The sequence below is a fragment of the Anomaloglossus baeobatrachus genome, unplaced genomic scaffold (genome assembly GCF_048569485.1).
Source record: "Anomaloglossus baeobatrachus isolate aAnoBae1 unplaced genomic scaffold, aAnoBae1.hap1 Scaffold_2853, whole genome shotgun sequence".
Taxonomy (NCBI): domain Eukaryota; kingdom Metazoa; phylum Chordata; class Amphibia; order Anura; family Aromobatidae; genus Anomaloglossus; species Anomaloglossus baeobatrachus.
In genome coordinates, this window is record NW_027442318.1 from 69989 (window position 1) to 90562 (window position 20574).

General features: G+C 45.6%; 1 pseudogene; it reads right to left on the reverse strand.

The window, feature by feature from the left end:
- Positions 1 to 1851: 1851 nt before the first annotated feature.
- Positions 1852 to 2058, reverse strand: LOC142266464 (U2 spliceosomal RNA; annotated as a pseudogene).
- Positions 2059 to 20574: the final 18516 nt, after the last annotated feature.

Consider the following 20574-nt stretch of genomic DNA (forward strand, 5'->3'; position numbering starts at 1 on the left):
GCACCTGCAGTTGCCTACTCAGAAATAACACCATCATCAAGCACGTCCTTGTCCCAGCGCAGCGTTCAGTTATCCATTCAGCAAACCTTTGAACGCAGGCGCAAATACACTGCCAACACCCCACATGGGCGCCCTGGACAAGCCAGGTCGTCACAGGTACTACACCAACACACTCTACACTCCGGCTAGGCACACCGAAGCTAAACACAAATCCTAGTTGCCTTCCTCCAGGGGCTGATGTCCACACCAGGGGGTGGGCCAGGCGGTTGATCCCACCCACCGAGGAGTTCACAGTCCTGGAGGCGGGAAAAGGAGTCAGATTAGAGATCAGTTTTGGAGTTAGAGAAGTGAAGAGGAGAGGAGACTGACCGTGTCCGGGTGTGTGGCCCGGGCACTCAGCAAGGTTGGCAGACGGTGGTGACCTTCTGCAGGAGAGGCTGATTGGAGTGAACCGTACGGACCGGGGATGGGCGGTGGCCCGCCGGTACCAGATCGGGGAGTGAAGAGAAGCCAGCACCATCCGGCAGGGCCTACGGACCCCGACCAGGCTAGGAGTCGCCGTAAAACCGGTCAAATCCGTTAGCGACAGGAACCTCCAGGGTTTCCCAGCAGTCAAGACCCGATTGAAGGCAACAGCTCACACCGTAGAGGGAAGCACAGTCACCGCCAAGGCTACAGTTCCCAGGGCCAGAGCCTGCGGGCAAAAGGGGCTCCCTCAGCATCCATCCAAGCTGGGGAGCGGGTTACCGGTGGGAAGCCCGCTAGATTTTGGGGGAATAAAAGGGGTCCAACACCACATCCCCACAGGTGCACACCCACCCATCAAAGAGAGCTATAAGCCAATACCACCTTCACATTGCCAGTGTACCAAGTACATGTTGAGCAACATGAAGGCGGCTGGGGTTATCCGTGACAGTTGTAGCCTTTGGGCAGCTCTGTTGATCCTGTTAAAAAAGAAGGACGGCACCACTCCCCGTATTGAGGAATCGCTAGCTGCATTGAGAACTGCAAATTATTTTTCTACCCTTGATCTCACTAGTCACTATTGGCAAGTGTCCGTTGCTGAGGCAGACCGGGAGAAGACCGCCTTCGCCACCCCTATGGGTCTCTGCGAGTTCAAAAGCATGCCCTTCGAGCTGTGCAATGCGCCAGGAACCTTCCAGAGGCTGATGGAATGCTGCTTGGGACAAGATTTTAGGGTGTATAAAAAGGGAGATTAGATCCCGTGATCCCAACGTATTGTTACACCTCTATAAATCACTTGTAAGGCTACATCTGGAATATGGGAACCAGTTTTGGGCTCCACATTTTAATAAGGACATTCAGAAGTTAGAGTCAGTTCAAAGGTGGGCAACTAGACTACTACAAGGAATGGAAGGCCTCCCATATGATGACAAGTTGAAAAAGTTATTAAGTGATTATTGGCTGCAATGGGGCTTTCTGGCTGGTGCCAGCCTCTCTTCTTAGCACACAGGAACCACAATCCCTACACCATGCTTCAATGGATTCTCTCATCCCAGCCCAGTAAAACTACATATTTTACACAGTCATAAGCAGCCAAAAGGGATCTATTCTATTCAATTGCAAATGATCTAGATAAGACTGAGAATAAGATACTGCACGGGACATAGCAGAGTTGGTCAAGTTGAGTGGAGATGAGTTTGCTATTTGGCACAGCTTTTTGCATCAATAAAGCAAGTAAAAGGTGTGAAAGATAAAAAAAAGGGTGAAAGTGTGAAAAGTGAATTGGCCAAATTGAGGTGCATATAAAGTTTTTGCTTTCTTTCAATTAACTAATGGGGCTCATTTGAATCAGGTGAATTGAGTTCTGCTTTTGGAAACTGGGTTAAGAAGGGGTGTACCGGTCCTGGAGGTACTGCAATACCAGGTCAATGCGTGCAGTGGACAGAGCAAGATTTTTTCCATCTCCTTGTTCTAAAAATCCATTTAATATATGGTCCCCAGAGAGGGGACGTATCAGATATTAAACTGATAAGAACAGATTTAATTTTTTTTTTTTTCTGTTTATCAGTAGGACTTCAAAATAACAAAGGTGATCGCCTCCCGTTGCCTGGGAACCGTCCAGGCACAAGAGGGCTATGTGTCACCAGAAGGCGCACACACTTCCTCAAGGCCGGCAGACATGCAATCCCAGGCACCTTCCAGTACCGACCAAGGTAGCGTCCTCCGAAACTACACTTGATCTTAGCCAAAAGGCCGAGAAGCTATAACCCGAATTGGTTACGGCCTTGAGTGGCACCCTGGCCTATACCGGACACATCTTAGGGAGAGGGAGACAAACCCACGCCTACAGAAGACATTTTGTCACCCAAGCCAACCCTTGAAAAGGCTGTTTTGCAGAGCAAAAACAAGAAGAATGGTGCTTTTTGCAGCCGCCGCCCACTGCAATGAATCTGAATAACTCCTCCTTTTGGACACAAGCACCTCCCCTCCCCCTTGCAGTCTTTCCAATTCATGATACAAAAAGACGGACGGACAGGACAGGACAGGACAGGCTGCCTGACTTTCCGTCACTGCCACCCTTTGCCATCCTTGCCCGTAGAAAGCCCTTTCATCATCCCCAAACCCTAATCTTTTCCCTTCCCTTCCCAGATGTGTCTCACTCCCTTTCATTAGGAAGTGAGCGCAGCCTTTTCTCCGTTCTGCACATGCGCGACGTTAAACACAAATGCGCAGGCGTGCGTTCCATTACCCTCACTGCATTCCACTCCCATACTCCAACGCAGGTAAGACAGGATCGGCACCTCTATGCTCCCGTTACAATCAGGCTCAGTCACCATGTGATAACGCTCTCAACTCTTTAGTTGCAGGCTCCCCTTGCTTCACCTCCACTGGCTGTGCTGCCATTTCCTCTCCCACCTGGAAGGTATACTTTATTCCACTATTTTCCTGTTTCTCTCTTCCCCCTTTTCCCATAACCTACTTTTATCTGCATTTGTGGGGTATCTATATGCTATTTACATCATAGTTTTATTCATTAATATGGAAGGGAAGAGTGCCCATGAGAGTGTTGAACTGCGGAGAGCAAGAGATTAAGCTGCTCCGATTTGCCACCATTGATAAGCTGTTCTCAGTAGATACACATGCTATCCAAACAGCAGCATCCACCATTGCTTCAGCCCACCCATTCAGTGACAGCTCACCAAGTCAGCCAGAGGAGTGGTGTAAGGAATTACACGTAGGCACTGACTCCACACCTTCACATCACAAGAAGGGGGTCTACAGGCTAGTGCAAGAATACGAGCAAGTCTTCAGCAAACATCCGCTAGACTTTTGAAGAATAAAAGGGGTCAAACACTACATCCCCACAAGTGCACACCCACCCATCAAAGAGAGATATAAGCCAAAACTACCTGCACATTACCAGTGTACCAAGGACATGTTGAGCAACATGAAGGAGGCTGGGGTTATCCGTGACAGTTGTAGCCTCTGGGCAGCTCCGTTGGTCCTGTTAAAGAAGAAGGACAGCACCACTCCCCTGTATTGAGGAATAGCTAGCTGCATTGAGAACTGCAAATTATTTTTCTACCCTTGATCTCACTAGTCGCTATTGGCAAGTGTCCGTTGCTGAGGCAGACCGGGAGAAGACCGCCTTTGCCACCCCGATGGGTCTCTGCGAGTTCAAAAGCATGCCCTTCGAGCTGTGCAATTTGCCAGGAACCTTCCAGAGGCTGATGGAATGCTGCTTGGGACACCGAAACTTTGAAACGGTACTGCTATACCTTTATGATGTTATTGTTTATTCTAAAGCAAACAAGATTTTAGGGTGTATAAAAAGGGAGATTAGATCCGGTGATCCCAACGTATTGTTACCCCTCTATAAATCACTTGTAAGGCCACATCTGGAATATGGGGTAAAGTCCTGAGCAGGTTGATAACCATTGGTTTGAGCATGGTAGGGTGTAGTGCGCATCTTCCTGCATCGGTAAAAGCTGCAGAAGTCCTTGAAGATTTCCGCTTCAAAGGCTGTGCCTTGATCTGTGAGGACTCTCTCTGAGTAGCCATGAGGTCTGCATAAGTGTGCTTGGAAGACCTTCGCTGCAGTATGGGCCATTAGATCTTTGACTTGTACCACAACCATAAATCTCGAGTAGTTGTCTACCATCGTAAGTGCATACGTGAGCTCGCCTCGATATTCTGCAACAAAACTCCCTTTTTCGATTTCAGTTTCAGCAAACACTCCTCTTCCTGTAGAAAATATTTATCATTACCTAAGACAGTCATTCTAATGCATGACAATATTAAGGCAATTTAGTTAAAACTTGTTTTAACTCACCTTTAAGGGGATTGATGTATTTCATGGTCAATCCAGGTTTGTCAGTGATGGCACTGACATAATGTATGGCGTCTTTTTCGGGCGTTATCCTTTGCCTTTTCATTGTGAAAATCCAGTTGCCTATATCAAAGCAAATTCTACTACTTGTAAAGTATGCAGAAAATGAAATGTAGAACATATAACATCAACTGCTTAGGAACGCATCATAGGTTAGTACTTAAAAGGATATTGTCATGTTCTAGTCATAATGCAAGCTGGACATTTTTCATGTTACCCTGTAATCGCCGGCCTGTTCTAATGCTCACAAGCCAAGATATAGGCTCAGCTGCTAAGGCTTCCCTCTGCCTTCTGAATGAAACTTGAATATGTCTGGGTCACTGTGTATATAGCAGGTGCTCAGAAAAAATAAGAGTCAATTCAATAGAAATAGCTCTGGCACACTATAGTGATCAATAACGTAAGAAAAGAACTCTTGGAATGCTGAAAATTCTTTATTTGTGCAAAAGGATAATTCATCCAACGTTTCGACCTTGTTTTTAGGTCTTTATCAAGGATAAAGTTATCTAAGATCATAAAGGGTTACAAAACCATATAAACACGTAATTAGTACATAGTACAACATAACAGTACAATATATTGCTACTTGAGAGTACAATGGGTCAAATGACCATGATGCACATACAAAAAATTTTTCCAAAGCCATAGTGAAAACATTTGTACTGAGGAAAGAAAATTTCCACATGACCTATCTGGAGAAACATTCTGGATCAAACAACCAAAAATAGTCAAGCAGGTAAATACACACCTATATGGATAACAGGATGATATGTGTTCAATTGTATAGCGTCATTGCCATTAAGGTACAAATGGAAAACTTGCAATCCTATATAGTGAAGGAAATGAACACATATCATATCAAAGAACACAGGAACATGGGTGTGAGAAAAACCTCAATGTTTATACTTTGTTCTTTATAATGGTGTGAACATGTATATGTCTCAGTACCTTATGCACTTGAGAATTCTAGTGAGTAGATCATGAAAGCCTATTTCAGAACTGGAATCGGTAAATAATTGTAGGTGGAATCTAAATGAAAAGATGGTACAAGTGTTATCATGACACGTGGGCTATAACACAATGAGGGGCACTGCAGCCAGAAACTTGAGATGCTGCCCCCTGACTGCTGGCCCCTATGCATGTTTAAATAGAGGTCTCCCCCTAGAAAGACACTGACCTGCCGCCCCCGCCTCCTGTGGTGTGACTGGCCTAAGCCCCGCCTCCTGGATACATATCACCGTGCTGCCCAGCTTCCAGCCTCTCGGCTGCAGGGCCCGGACCTGTTTGGGCAGCCGGACACAGGGACCCGCTCCTGGAGGCGGTAAGAGAGCTATCAGCAGGGAGGTAAGCGTTTCAGCTCACAGCACTGTTAGCTGTGAGCGGCTCCCTCTATGCTGAGGCACAAGCGATGTGTGACCGGTGAGCGCGGCGTTCTAAGGGAACTACCCGCCCGCTGGTCCGCTTGTGCTCGCCATTATTTAACAACCTCACCCCCCCCTCCCCCCACCCCCCCCCCTCCTCCCACCCCCCCTCCTCCTCCCCTAAAATCAGCATGGAGGAAAGCGTTCTGCTCACGGCGCTGTTTGCTATGAGCGGCTCCCTCCCTGCTGAGGCTCAAGCTACGTGCGCCGGCGAGCGGCGTTCTGAGGGAACTACCCGCCCGCCGGTCAGCTTGAGCCGCCATTAAGTTTGAAAAAGAGCGCTTCGCGCTCTTTGTCATTGGCCCCGCCCACCCGCCGCCCAGCAACCGCCGACCAGACACCGTCGCCAGTGCCGAGGAGGAGCTGGGTAGGGCTGTGTGCGCTCTGCACGGCACCTAAAAGGTGTGCCTCAGAGCGCAGCTGAAAAGCTCCGTTCTGAGGCGCATGGTGCCGGTAGAGAACGTGCGCTCAGCCTGCAGCTCCTGCCATAGACAGAGCAGGAGCTGCCGGCAAAGCGCACGGAAGTGACATGTCACTTCTTAGAACACAGCGATTCGGGCAACAGCTGAATCGCTGCGTTCTACTATGCAACGTGCGTACGGCCTCTACACAGTCTCCATAGACTGTGCAGGGGACGCAGGACGCATGAATTAGGCACACAGCCTAATTGAAGTGCAGACTCAGTGCAGTCCCTGTCACAGCGCAGGTTGGAGGCACGGTAGGGGAGAATCTAGTATGCAGGCACTAACCTGCAAGAGTCAAATCACCCCATCCCACACGCACTGAACTTCCCCTCCCCTCCGTTTGTATGCCCCGGGAATGCCAAGGGGGCTAGCCTGGGAATGAACCAGGGACCATGTGGGTCTCCCAGTGAGCGGGCGGGTTAAGGGATTCTGTTAGGACTTCAATGTTCAAATTGAGGGGGGCTGGTAGTGAACAGGGGCAAGAAGCAACAGTCAGCAGGTGGCGTGTTTTCCCTCCTGCTGATACCACACCTACACCAAGCCCCCTCCCAGGCCAAAACACACTCCATTTGACATTATGACAATGGTGACTGTTAACAGCCCCGCCCCGTTGTCACACAGGGGATTTCAGCATGTTATGGCGGCGGTGGGTGCGGTGCCGACTATCGCGTTGTACGGTCATGTGCAGGGGTCACGGTAGCAAGCTTTGGCATGGGTAGCCACCATGTCCGGAGTCTGTCATCTTAACCCTTGGATAGGTGTGAGCGTCGTCGTAGCAGGCGTTACGTGGGTAGATCTAGATCCAGTCGTCTTGTCATTTCCTGAATCACCAGGTGAGTACCCTGATGGGGAATGCGGGGTGGGATAAGTCCCCCTAGGGAGGATAACGTGACGTCACAGGTAACAGGCGTCCCGCCCAGCTCTACATGTTGTCACTAAGTTATTTATAACAATGTTATTGGTGCTGAGGGAATCGCCCTCCCCCGTTTCTGTTAAAAGCTGTGATGGTATCTAGCATTCCTACCCCTTGTAGACAGCATTCCACAATCTACCTGCTCTAACTGTAAAGAAGCCTTCCCTATTTCGGAGGATTAAGTTTGGTGGCAGTTTATTTATATTGACCACACGGGTATTTATACAAATTATTATTATTTATTATGCGCCATATAATTCATGGCGCTTTGCATGCGAAAGGGGTTTTTACATAATAGGTACCAGTATAATAATCATAAACCGTACAAGGCACAGACTGGTACAGGGGGAGAGAGGACCCTGCCCGCGAGGGCTCACAGTCTACAGGGGATGGGTGAGGAGACAGTAGATGAGGGCAGAGCTGATTGTGCGGCGCTGTATCGGACTGAGGGTTACGGCAGCTTGTAGGCCTGTCGGAAGAGGTACAAATGAGATATCCTCTGAGACGTCTTTCAAAAATTAAACATATCTTAATTTTTCAACCTTAGTTTAATACAGGCGGCCTCCATTCCTTGTAATAATCTTGTTGCCACCGGTTAACTGACCCTTCAAGTGATTTATTGATTAGTGACAATATTATGGGATCACGGGATCTAACCCCCCTGTTTTACCCCTAATGTCATGCTGTAATTGAAAGAAGGGATCTATATTGGTCACAGTTAGTTTTATCGAAATGTGAGAAGTATATCTCTGTACATTTGCATGGTTTGATTGTTTTTCTAAAACTGCTTCTTTTTTGTAGTGAAGTAATTTTCATCCTTTTTTACTAGATTTTCCCTCTTTGGTTAATTACGTATGTTTTAATTGGTTTTCCTTACCGTAAGAACTGAAAATAAACAAGTGAGATGGGAAAACCGGCAATGTTAGCTATTCGCAGAATAATTATGCCCGCTAATATTTTCTGGACAATTACTTCCACATACATATTCTAAAAGGTATAAATTCACTTTTAGTTTTTGTGTGCGTTGCATGGATTGGGGACGCTGCCCCATCGGGGCTTACGGTCTGGATTCCCTATCTGTATGTTTATGGGGGTGTGGGAGGAGGCTAGAGTGCCCGGAGTAGACCCACGCAGTCACGGGGAGAACGTACAGGCTCCTTGCGGATGGTGTCCTTGGCGGGATTTGGGCCCAGGACCCCAGGGCTGCAGCTAGCCATTGAGCCACCGTGCCATGCCATAATAGTTTCAAGAGCAGGAACAGACAGATTTGTAGATGGAGTATTACGGCGTTGCAGGGCCAGCTGTTTGGGATCATTTGCGATACAAAGTGTTTATATAGTTATATATAAAAAAAAAAAAAAAAAAAAAAATGCTCCTTATGCTGGGCCCGGGGGGACATGGTCCATTAACCTAACTTTGATTGCGCCTTTCCCCCTATTTCGGTTCCAGCTACACAAAAGGGGGGGTGGACTGGGAAATAGGAGAATGACCAGTGGTCCGACGATGCCGGTGGGTAAAAGCCTTAACCAACTACAGCCCTTTCCTCGAATAAGTAATCAGGCTGATTAGGTTTTTGTGGCTTGGAATGATTATGGGTCAACGCAGGGTTGAAGGCAAAACAGGCATCTGGGTTCCGGGTTAGTATCGGGCACCTTATTGCAATCTCAATCTCAGGTATTTTGGTAACTCAACCCACCAGCAGGATCAAGGTTGGAGTTCTCAGCTAGATGGTGGGGTGCTCGGTGAAGTTAGGCCTATGATCCGGGCCTCCATTTTGCATTGACCTGACGGTTCGATGGTACGTTATTCAGCGGGTGTTGCTCTGGTGGTTGATGTGCGTGACGATTTTACAAGCCACCCTCTAGTAATACACACCCTGCAGTATTCAGCGAATGTGCACCAATTTCGGTTGCAAGCAAACTGTTACGAGGTCGGTCTTCCCATTTTTAAATTGCGGAACGGTACTGAAGCGATGAGGGTCTTGTGGGGTGAAAGGTATTGAAGGGTTGGATGATTATGGTAAGCGAGTGGAGCACAGTAGGCCTATTCTTTTTTAGCCGAAGATTGTTTGTTTTGTTTTAAAAAAAAAAAAAAAAAAAAAAAAGAAAAAAGTGGGGGTTTGGATTGTTCGCCCCATTGCAAATCTATACATTGATATTTTGGATCTTTTTCCCTCACTCGGCGGGTGTCCCGACGTTGTCGTTTATGTCTCTTAGGCGAGCGGGTGTATGGGACCAGTTTTTACCCATGACGACGGCCCTTCATTTTAGCGTTACGTAGTTGGTCCTCCATTTTGTGGGCTGGTTTTTGGTTGGTAATGCGACGGTTACTCGTTATTTTGGTGTTTGCCAGCCGTGGTACCCGGCACGTACTCTCCCAGAGTTGGGGTGCTACAAGGCTTCAGGAGCCAGCATACATGAGCACAGTTTTCAGTGGATCAGGTAACGACAATGGAAATGCATTATGAGGGACGTCAGGTCGGAGTTGGTTTTTTGAAATCGGGTTTTATTCGACACGTAAGGAGATTCAGAACAGTGTACAGGGCTAATGTAAAATGACATGATTGTGATTTGTTTATCCAAAAAAAAAAAAAAAAAAAAATTTTGTGGGTTTTTGTCTTTTTGTCAGTACCACCTTGGAGAGACGAGGTGTTTGATGGTTACGAGAATTCCCTGTTCTGACAGTGTTTTTGCCTTTCAGATCCAAGTCGGCCCAGTGATTGGGTCCGAGGTTACTTCCATGTATGTTGTCTGCGAGGAGAGCGGATCTTCGCCTCTTCGCCTTGGTGGTCGGTTCTTGGTTCCTGTTACAGTGAAAGTAATTGGAAAGGTTGCCGGAGCTTGGCTCAGCTGTGGGTCTATCAGAGGCGATCAAGATTGCGTGAGCTCTCTTTTCTACAACCGACTTGGTGATACACATAGGCTTCAAGTAGCTGGTCCAAGGCCGTCTAGCTAGGCCTCTTACCCTTATCCGGTCAGAGAGGTACAAGTTTCCCTGTTTTAGTGTGGAGTGTTACAACGATCCGGTCGAAGGTTACCCTCTGGCCCAGGTGGCTTGGAGCTATGGAAGAATGTGATAAGGATCTCTCCTGGCGCATGGTCGATCAGGGCCTACCCAAGTTGTGCTGTTAATAAAGTGTTTTTTAAAAAAAAAAAAAAAAAAAAAAAAAAGAGGTTGTTGGTCTGGCACCGCCAGCTGGAAGGCAATATTTGGCTGTCCTTAAGCTCGGATGGGTACACCCCAAAATGATGATGTTATGGATATGGTGGTTTTGGAAATGCCTGGGACGGCTCAGGTATTTCAGTTTTTGGGGGGGGTCGCAGCTTGCTGGCGCGGTGCTGCTCCTTGGCGGAAGGGGTAGAAAAAGTGGTGGTGAAATACCCGCGCCGGACGGCCGGAAGGCGGTACATTTACCTGAACCCCGTGATGTTGGCAAGTTAATGCCTGGTTTAAAGCTGCGACCAAATTTTATGCCAAAAGATGAGAGTGGTTTTTTCTCCATGCCTCTCTCCAAAATGGAAAATTCAAATAAAAGTATTTTAATTTATAAGAGAACGGTGTCGTGTCTTTCTAGGGGGGAAAAATGGTGGTAGTTGGGTCCTGGCAGTCTGAGGGGCACTGCAGCCAGAAACTTGAGATGCTGCCCCCTGACTGCTGGCCCCTATGCATGTTTAAATAGAGGTCTCCCCCTAGAAAGACACTGACCTGCCGCCCCCGCCTCCTGTGGTGTGACTGGCCTAAGCCCCGCCTCCTGGATACATATCACCGTGCTGCCCAGCTTCCAGCCTCTCGGCTGCAGGACCCGGACCTGTTTTCCCACCCTCCCTCCCTTTTTGTTTTCCAAGTTGATTGAGTTTTCTGTGTTTAAGTCGCAGCAGCGGAAGGGGTAGAAAAAGTGGTGGTGAAATACCCGCGCCGGACGGCCGGAAGGCGGTACATTTACCTGAACCCCGTGATGTTGGCAAGTTAATGCCTGGTTTAAAGCTGCGACCAAATTTTATGCCAAAAGATGAGAGTGGTTTTTTCTCCATGCCTCTCTCCAAAATGGAAAATTCAAATAAAAGTATTTTAATTTATAAGAGAACGGTGTCGTGTCTTTCTAGGGGGGAAAAATGGTGGTAGTTGGGTCCTGGCAGTCTGGACCGTGTGACAAAGAAGAAAGGAGAGAAAGAAGAGGAAGAAAATGCAACTACCTGTAACATTACGTGATAGTCACTGGTAAGTATCACTTGACAATTCAAGTGAAAAAGGATTCCTTTATTAAAGGGTTCTCAGTCGCCTCAGTTTCATGAAATACTAGGGTAAATGATATGAGAATGGGTAAGAAGCACCACTAAAGGAAATATGAGATGCAGGACATATATCTATAAACCCCTGAACTACATGATAGAAATAAAAAGAAGAAAAAAGAAAAAAAAGAAGAAAGAAGAAGAACACATAGAATGCGGAAAGAGAATGGGTACAACTACCTGAGTTACTGCAGGGAGGCCCCTGGTTGGTATTGTGAGGGTTAGTGGAATTCCTTCACTGAAGGGTTCTCAGTTGCCTCAGGTTCGTGAAAAATGCTATAGACAAATAATGCCCGGAGAAAAGGGGTTCATATACAGCGAATAATGGTAATACAAGGTACATGTGTCACATGTAATAGTATATATATATATATTGTACTAAGCTCTACAACAGAAATAGAAAGTAGTCCCTCTGCCTTCTGTCTAGGTGCCCTGAGTTATGTCCTGTAAACTGTCACAGGGACCCAGACACACATGTGTAGTAGGGGAATATCCCTGCTGAGATGCCAGTGCTAGAGCACTCGTTTGCTGTGGAGTTGAACGCTATGTGAGCAGTTCTTACCTTCAATGAGCAGAAGTCTCTTTTTTCAGATTTCAATATCTCTGTGGGTATCTGGCAGAAATATAGAATACTCTTTACTGCTAAGACCCTGTACACCACTCCCACTAAAGGGGGCTTTACACGCTGCGACATCGCTAATGCGGAGTCGTTGGGGTCACGGAATTTGTGACGCACATCCGGCCGCATTAGCGATGTTGCTGCGTGTGACACCGATGAGCGATTTTGCATCGCTGCAAAAACGTGCAAAATCGCTCATCGGTGACATGGGTCTCCATTCTCGATTATCGTTACTGCAGCAGTAACGATGTAGTTCGTCGCTCCTGCGGCAGCACACATCGCTCCGTGTGACACCGCAGAAACGAGGAACCTCTCCTTACCTGCCTCCCAGCCGCTATGAGGAAGGAAGGAGGTGGGCGGGATGTTCCGGCCACTCATCTCCGCCCCTCCGCTGCTATTGGGCGGTCGCTCAGTGACGTCGCTGTGACGCCGCACGGACCGCCCCCTTAGAAAGGAGGCGGTTCGCCGGTCACAGCGACGTCGCCTGGCAGGTAAGTATGTGTGACGGGTCTGGTCGGTGTTGTGCAGCATGGGCAGCGATTTGCCCGTGTCGCGCAACAGATGGGGGCGGGTATCCACACTAGCGATATCGGGACCGATATCGCAGTGTGTAAAGTAGCCTTTAATAAACTGTGTAAAGGATTTTAAGTAAAAATCCACAATAAACCAGCGCTAGATGGGTTTTTATAATTTTATTAATAGACCACAAATAAAACATTTTTTGCTATCCTTGTTTCAAGACAGAGTATTTGATAATATACAATACACTGATTATTACTAAAACCAAGGACCACATAAAACAAGGACCACATAAAATAAAAAATGAAAGTAATGAGAATAAAATTCTTTTGTATAACCAATTAACTTCGAGGTGATACAATATTCACATTGATTTAGTTTTACCAGTCTAATGTAATGCCCCGGCCGGTGGCATATATTTTGTTTGGTTAATAATTTAGACTTATACAATGAAAGATGTACTATACCACCCCTGGCTAACTTACAAGTTTTAAGTTGTACAATATAAGTTTGCGACGTTATATTCATATATAGGAAGGCAAACAATATTGGCAATTTAGTGGCACCCACCATACGTAATCTTACAGCACCTAATAAGGGAGGATTATTTGGCCTGAAAGGTTTTTTTCCATGCAAAAGCTGTATAGTATGTAAGAATACAAAAAATATTTCACGGAAATCCTTCTTACAGGGGCAGTCAGAAGTCATGATTAGAGAATTTATTACATGTCAATCAAAGGGAGTAGTATATTGCATTCAATGTCCCTGTCAGAAAAAATACATTGGGAGAACTATTAGACCCCTATGGAAAAGGGTGGGTGAGCACATTAGAAGTGTTAAAAATAAATGTACTAAGCACCCCCTATCCAGACATTATGTGTTAAAACATGGAGGGTCCTTTAAAGGATCCCAAGTATGGGGCGTACAAAAAATAACTAAGGATTGGAGAGGTGGCGATTTCATTAAAAAAATGTCACGAGCAGAAAGCCAATGGATTTTTGAATTGAACACCTTGAAACCATATGGACTCAATAATGATATAGAACTGTTTGCTTTTAATTAATTTATATTTTTATAGGTAGAGGAGTAATAGGTACTGATAATAATACGGAGAGAAGGAAAAAAAAAAAAAAAAAAAAAAAGCGATTGTCATGGAGATATATGTGTATATATGCATAATATATATTAAAATTGGTGCTTCACTTGCCCAAGGTTGATGTAGATATAAGGGGCTTTTCATATTATAGCAAATTTATATTACACCTTTATGATGTCCTTTTGTTAAATTTATTGTTGAAAAAAAGCATATGCATATATACACATTGTCTTCCCAGTATATGATGATACAAGCAAGGCTATATCTTTTTAGAAAAACCTTTAGAAAAACCTTTGCACATAATTATATTATATGGCTATTATGAACGGTCTTTCACAAATTGATATATGTAGTGGTCATTGAATGTTGGTTGAATTTAAACATTGTTTAATTTTATGCAAATTATAACCAATTAAATATATGCATAAATAGTGCTCTAGGCAACAGCTGAGTTATCCTTGAGGAAGGGGGCCGTTACACGCCCCCGAAACGCGCGTCGGATCAGTTTTCTTTTTTTTAGCCTACCTCACCTGTGCGTTGATAACCTGCCAAGTAATCTCTCCCTCGTGTGGAATCAACCGGCTTCCACTGGACACGGTACGGATTGCCTGCTGGAGAGGTTGAGAGGTTACCGCTGACATTTCCTTTGTCTGCAACCAGGATACATTGGTACCTCCAGCGGTTCTGCATTGCTCGTTTGGAAGCGGATCGGAGCCTTGTGTGGTGCTAACCTGCCAAGCAACTTCCTCCTGTGTGGAATCAGTCAGCTGACACTGGATACGGTCTGGACTGCCCGCTGGAGAGGCTGAGTAGTTACCGCTGATCTTATTGTTGTCCGCAGCCAACATCTTGGTGCTTTCAGTGGCTTCGTACTGCTTGATTTCGAAAGTACATTTGGGAGAATACGGGACCGGCTGGTTTGTGGCCTTGTGAAGTGTTATAAAGGCTCTGTAAAGAGGGATGTCGGTAACCATACATCTCCCCCAGAGCCAGCACTAGTCGCGGCCACTGGCCTCAAAACGTCCGCTCTGGAAGTCTAACAGGTCAATCCTGTACATAGCGGTTCCAGCCTAATCAACGGAGAAATCCGGGGTGTTTTTTGCGGTCAAGTTGTTGTGAGGTTTATTCCCCCAGGCCCTGGGGGCGAATATAACGTCGCAAACTTATATTGTACAACTTAAAACTTGTAAGTTAGCCAGGGGTGGTATAGTACATCTTTCATTGTATAAGTCTAAATTATTAACCAAACAAAATATATGCCACCGGCCGGGGCATTACATTAGACTGGTAAAACTAAATGAATGTGAATATTGTATCACCTCGAAGTTAATTGGTTATACAAAATAATTTTATTCTCATTACTTTCATTTTTTATTTTATGTGGTCCTTGTTTTATGTGGTCCTTGGTTTTAGTAATAATCAGTGTATTGTATATTATCAAATACTCTGTCTTGAAACAAGGATAGCAAAAAATTTTTTATTTGTGGTCTATTAATAAAATTATAAAAACCCATCTAGCGCTGGTTTATTGTGGATTTTTACTTAAAATCCTTTACACAGTTTATTAAAGGCTACTTTACACACTGCGATATCGGTCCCGATATCGCTAGTGTGGATACCCGCCCCCATCTGTTGCGCGACACGGGCAAATCGCTGCCCATGCTGCACAACACCGACCAGACCCGTCACACATACTTACCTGCCCGGCGACGTCGCTGTGACCGGCGAACCGCCTCCTTTCTAAGGGGGCGGTCCGTGCGGCGTCACAGCGACGTCACTGAGCGACCGCCCAATAGCAGCGGAGGGGCGGAGATGAGTGGCCGGAACATCCCGCCCACCTCCTTCCTTCCTCATAGCGGCTGGGAGGCAGGTAAGGAGAGGTTCCTCGTTTCTGCGGTGTCACACGGAGCGATGTGTGCTGCCGCAGGAGCGACGAACTACATCGTTACTGCTGCAGTAACGATAATCGAGAATGGAGACCCATGTCACCGATGAGCGATTTTGCACGTTTTTGCAGCGATGCAAAATCGCTCATCGGTGTCACACGCAGCAACATCGCTAATGCGGCCGGATGTGCGTCACAAATTCCGTGACCCCAACGACTCCGCATTAGCGATGTCGCAGCGTGTAAAGCCCCCTTTAGTGGGAGTGGTGTACAGGGTCTTAGCAGTAAAGAGTATTCCATATTTCTGCCAGATACCCACAGAGATATTGAAATCTGAAAAAAGAGACTTCTGCTCATTGAAGGTAAGAACTGCTCACATAGCGTTCAACTCCACAGCAAACGAGTGCTCTAGCACTGGCATCTCAGCAGGGATATTCCCCTACTACACATGTGTGTCTGGGTCCCTGTGACAGTTTACAGGACATAACTCAGGGCACCTAGACAGAAGGCAGAGGGACTACTTTCTATTTCTGGTGTAGAGCTTAGTACAATATATATATATATACTATTACATGTGACACATGTACCTTGTATTACCATTATTCGCTGTATATGAACCCCTTTTCTCCGGGCATTATTTGTCTATAGCATTTTTCACGAACCTGAGGCAACTGAGAACCCTTCAGTGAAGGAATTCCACTAACCCTCACAATACCAACCAGGGGCCTCCCTGCAGTAACTCAGGTAGTTGTACCCATTCTCTTTCCGCATTCTATGTGTTCTTCTTCTTTCTTCTTTTTTTTCTTTTTTCTTCTTTTTATTTCTATCATGTAGTTCAGGGGTTTATAGATATATGTCCTGCATCTCAAATTTCCTTTAGTGGTGCTTCTTACCCATTCTCATATCATTTACCCTAGTATTTCATGATCCTGAGGCGACTGAGAACCCTTTAATAAAGGAATCCTTTTTCACTTGAATTGTCAAGTGATACTTACCAGTGACTATCACGTAATGTTACAGGTAGTTGCATTTTCTTCCTCTTCTTTCTCTCCTTTCTTCTTTGTCACACGGTCTATTGTGTTATAGCCCACGTGTCATGATTAGAGTTGAGCGCGGTTCGTGGTTCGTGGTTCTCCAGTTCTAGGCTCGAGTGATTTTGGGGCATGTTCTAGATCGAACTAGAACTCGAGCTTTTTGCAAAAGCTCGATAGTTCTAGAAACGTTCGAGAACGGTTCTAGCAGCCAAAAAACAGCTAAATCTTAGCTTGGTTTCTGCTGTAATAGTGTAAGTCACTCTGTGAATCAAACTATTATCACATTTCAGTGTATAGTGTGCGTGAACAGCGCCTTCAGATCACTGCTGTTTCTATAATGGCGATCGCCATTTTTTTTTTTTTTTTTCTTGTCTTCCTTCCCTAAGCGCGCGCGTCTTGTGGGGCTGGCCAGCATGTCAGCCAATCACAGACACACACACACCTAAGTGGACTTTGAGGCAGAGAAGCAACGGCATGTGTGATAGGATCTGCATGTCACATGTCCCTGCATTATAAAACCGGACATTTTCTTCACGATCGCCATTATCTGCCTTCTGCGTCTTTGGTGTCAGACATCACTGTCGCAGATCCGTCCTTTGTCCTATCGCCGATACAGCTGTATGCGCTGCATACACAGCGTTAGACAGCTTAGGGAGAGCACATTCTAGCAGTCCTTTTAAGGGCTCGTACCGGCAGGGTCAGAGAGCCATAGGTGACAGGTCCTGCAAACAGCAACAGCGCCTGTGTAGCCCAGGTCAGGGATTTCCTCCCTGCATTTCACCATTAGGAGGGAATAGAAAGGCAGGCTTCCATTCCTCTACCCAGAGCACCACAATCCTGCCACTGTACCCTCTTGTCCTCTGCACACTCCAACTCATTCTAAGTAAGCCATTATACTAGCAAACACTCAGTGTACCTAGTGGCATCCTATCTGTGGCTATTGGACTTTGCTATAGTCCCACTAGTGCAAAGACATTTGCAGAGCACATCTGCCTGCATTGCACACTCCAAGTTTTTTAAACTAAGCAATTTTACTAGCAAACACTCAGTGTACCTAGTGGCATCCTATACGTGGCTATTGGACTTTGCTATAGTCCCACTAGTGCAAAGACATTAGCAGAGCACATCTGCCTGCATTGCACACTCCAAGTTTTTTAAACTCAGCCATTATACTAGCAAACACTCAGTGTACCTAGTGGCATCCTATACGTGGCTATTGGACTTTGCTATAGTCCCACTAGGGCCAAGACATTTGCAGAGCGCATCTGCCTGCGTTGCACACTCCAACAAATTATAACAAAGCCATTATACTAGCAAACACTCAGTGTACCTAGTGGCATCCTATACGTGGCTATTGGACTTTGCTATAGTCCCACTAGTGCCAAGACATTTGCAGCACGTCTGCCTGCGTTGCACACTCCAACGAATTATAACTAAGCCATTATACTACCACACACTCAGTGTACCTAGTGGCATCCTATACGTGGCTATTGGACTTTGCTATAGTCCCACTAGTGCAAAGACATTAGCAGAGCACATCTGCCTGCATTGCACACTCCAAGTTTTTTAAACTCAGCCATTATACTAGCAAACACTCAGTGTACCTAGTGGCATCCTATCTGTGGCTATTGGACTTTGCTATAGTCCCACTAGTGCAAAGACATTTGCAGAGCACATCTGCCTGCATTGCACACTCCAAGTTTTTTAAACAAAGCAATTTTACTAGCAAACACTCAGTGTACCTAGTGGCATCCTATACGTGGCTATTGGACTTTGCTATAGTCCCACTAGTGCAAAGACATTAGCAGAGCACATCTGCCTGCATTGCACACTCCAAGTTTTTTAAACTCAGCCATTATACTAGCAAACACTCAGTGTACCTAGTGGCATCCTATACGTGGCTATTGGACTTTGCTATAGTCCCACTAGGGCCAAGACATTTGCAGAGCGCATCTGCCTGCGTTGCACACTCCAACAAATTATAACGAAGCCATTATACTAGCAAACACTCAGTGTACCTAGTGGCATCCTATACGTGGCTATTGGACTTTGCTATAGTCCCACTAGTGCCAAGACATTTGCAGCACGTCTGCCTGCGTTGCACACTCCAACGAATTATAACTAAGCCATTATACTACCACACACTCAGTGTACCTAGTGGCATCCTATACGTGGCTATTGGACTTTGCTATAGTCCCACTAGTGCAAAGACATTAGCAGAGCACATCTGCCTGCATTGCACACTCCAAGTTTTTTAAACTCAGCCATTATACTAGCAAACACTCAGTGTACCTAGTGGCATCCTATACGTGGCTATTGGACTTTGCTATAGTCCCACTAGTGCCAAGACATTTGCAGAGCGCATCTGCCTGCGTTGCACACTCCAACTAATTATAACGAAGCCATTATACTAGCAAACACTCAGTGTACCTAGTGGCATCCTATACGTGGCTATTGGACTTTGCTATAGTCCCACTAGTGCCAAGACATTTGCAGAGCGCATCTGCCTGCGTTGCACACTCCAACAAATTATAACGAAGCCATTATACTAGCACACACTCAGTGTACCTAGTGGCATCCTATACGTGGCTATTGGACTTTGCTATAGTCCCACTAGTGCCAAGACATTTGCAGAGCACATCTGCCTGCATTGCACACTCCAAGTTTTTTAAACTCAGCCATTATACTAGCAAACAGTCAGTGTACCTAGTGGCATCCTAAACGTGGCTATTGTACTTTTGTCAATTCACAGTATTGGAACGTTATTTGCAGCACGTCTGCCTGCATTGCACACTCTAACTTTTTTAAACTCAGCCATTATACTAGCAAACACTCACTGTACCTAGTGGCATCCTAAACGTGGCTATTGTACTTTTGTCAATTCACAGTATTAGAACGTTATTTGCAGCACGTCTGCCTGCATTGCACACTCTAACTTTTTTAAACTCAGCCATTATACTAGCAAACACTCACTGTACCTAGTGGCATCCTAAACGTGGCTATTGTACTTTTGTCAATTCACAGTATTGGAACGTTATTTGCAGCACGTCTGCCTGCATTGCACACTCTAACTTTTTTAAACTCAGCCGTTATACTAGCAAACACTCACTGTACCTAGTTGTATCCTAAACGTGGCTATTGTACTTTTGTCAATTCACAGTATTGGAACGTTATTTGCAGCACGTCTGCCTGCATTGCACACTCTAACTTTTTTAAACTCAGCCATTATACTAGCAAACACTCACTGTACCTAGTTGTATCCTAAACGTGGCTATTGTACTTTTGTCAATTCACAGTATTGGAACGTTATTTGCAGCACGTCTGCCTGCATTGCACACTCTAACTTTTTTAAACTCAGCCATTATACTACCAAACAGTCAGTGTACCTAGTGGCATCCTAAACGTGGCTATTATACTTTTGTCAATTCACAGTATTGGAACGTTATTTGCAGCACGTCTGCCTGCATTGCACACTCTAACTTTTTTAAACTCAGCCATTATACTACCAAACAGTCAGTGTACCTAGTGGCATCCTAAACGTGGCTATTGTACTTTTGTCAATTCACAGTATTGGAACGTTATTTGCAGCACGTCTGCCTGCATTGCACACTCTAACTTTTTTAAACTCAGCCATTATACTAGCAAACAGTCAGTGTACCTAGTGGCATCCTAAACGTGGCTATTGTACTTTTGTCAATTCACAGTATTGGAACGTTATTTGCAGCACGTCTGCCTGCATTGCACACTCTAACTTTTTTAAACTCAGCCATTATACTAGCAAACACTCACTGTACCTAGTGGCATCCTAAACGTGGCTATTGTACTTTTGTCAATTCACAGTATTGGAACGTTATTTGCAGCACGTCTGCCTGCATTGCACACTCTAACTTTTTTAAACTCAGCCATTATACTAGCAAACACTCACTGTACCTAGTTGTATCCTAAACGTGGCTATTGTACTTTTGTCAATTCACAGTATT